Source organism: Anolis carolinensis, chromosome 3 (assembly GCF_035594765.1).
Source record: "Anolis carolinensis isolate JA03-04 chromosome 3, rAnoCar3.1.pri, whole genome shotgun sequence".
Classification (NCBI taxonomy): Eukaryota; Metazoa; Chordata; class Lepidosauria; order Squamata; family Dactyloidae; genus Anolis; species Anolis carolinensis.
The window spans coordinates 206,199,925-206,201,288 of NC_085843.1; the positions used below are offsets into that span (position 1 = coordinate 206,199,925).

Genomic DNA, 1,364 nt, shown 5'->3' on the forward strand with positions numbered 1-1,364 from the left:
GCCAAGTTGTCTTTTGATCTGCCCACTCTGCTTCTGAGTCTGTTTGGGGACTTCCAAGTTGCCCATTATTGGTTTGCCCCTGGAGGAAGACCCTCATGGGGGGCCATCCAGTTGGGATTGCCTAGTTTAGCTGCCCAGAGGGATACTCTTGCTGTTGCTGGGGGAACATCAAGAGGAGTGGTGGTTCTCATAAAGCTTTTCCTTGATTTGAGTCTGCTGGGAGGAGGCTGATAGTCATGCAGTGGATGGCTTTCACAATGTTCGACCTTATTTCTCTCACAGTTAGTAGCAACTTCCCATCGCACATCGGGGGGGGGGGGGGGGGAGAATGCCAGCTAGCTTATATAGTTTAGCTGCAGGTGTAGGTTTCAGGATTCTGTGATTATTCTACATGTCAAATAGAGAACATATCAGATATTAAACTGAAAAGAACAGATACTACGCTTAGCCAAAAGGCTGAGAAGCGATGTAGTTCTGCAAGTACAGAAGTTGGACTTCCTCTGAAATATAGTCTGCAGCAGCTGGTATCTGTTGGTGGTTTCCTATCCAAGACCTAACCAGGGTTGAGCTGATTTGGCTTCTAAGATCAGAGAGGACCTGGTCCCTTTAGGTGTTTATGTCACTTCTTAGGTGATCCCTCATAGTTCAAGGATGATGGTCCTCCATTTCTTGGAAGACACTTATGCATGATTTTTTTTTTAATGTGTGGAGGTCAGTGCACGGCCGGTCAACACACAGTCTTCACAGATTGAGGTCCCAGCAGTGGTGTGATTAACACAACGAGAGTGGCTTCTCAGTCTGTTGCAGCCTTCTTCCGCCTTCACAGCCGTTGTAACATATACCATGTTATCCTCCGCCTGCTCTGCTGTTGAGGTCTTTGGGTCTTCGGATTGTTCTTGGTCTGGATCCTCCCCTGTGGCCACTCCTGGGAGTGTGTGACTCCTGTGGTTGTGCCCACAGGTTCATTGGAACATGCAAGCCCCCTCACCACAGCAAGGTGACAATCCATCGAGGGGGGACTAATGCCACTAATGAATAGAAAATAGCTGTTGGGACTATTAACACTGTTATGTCTTTTATGTCATTGTTGTATCTCGTCTTTTATTTTAATTTCACACCAGCTTCTTTCTGGGCCAAAAATACTATTTTTCAGATCAGTTTTCTTTTATGTTTTTGGTTCTACTTCCCTCAGGCATGTAAGTTATGTTCTTCTCTTAGTCTGTCAACTGCTAGCGCCTCTGCAGTTTCCCAGGAGAGGTAAGCTCTTTTTCTTCCATTACTTCTTGTTTTATCCCTCTCTCCCTCCATCTCTGTCATGCCTCTCAAATTCCATTTCATTGCCTACCTCCTCAACTATCTTTGCT

General features: G+C 46.0%; 1 pseudogene; it reads right to left on the bottom strand.

The window, feature by feature from the left end:
- Positions 1-361: 361 nt before the first annotated feature.
- On the bottom strand, positions 362-468 carry LOC134298121 (U2 spliceosomal RNA; annotated as a pseudogene).
- Between the last annotated feature and the right edge of the window lie 896 nt (positions 469-1,364).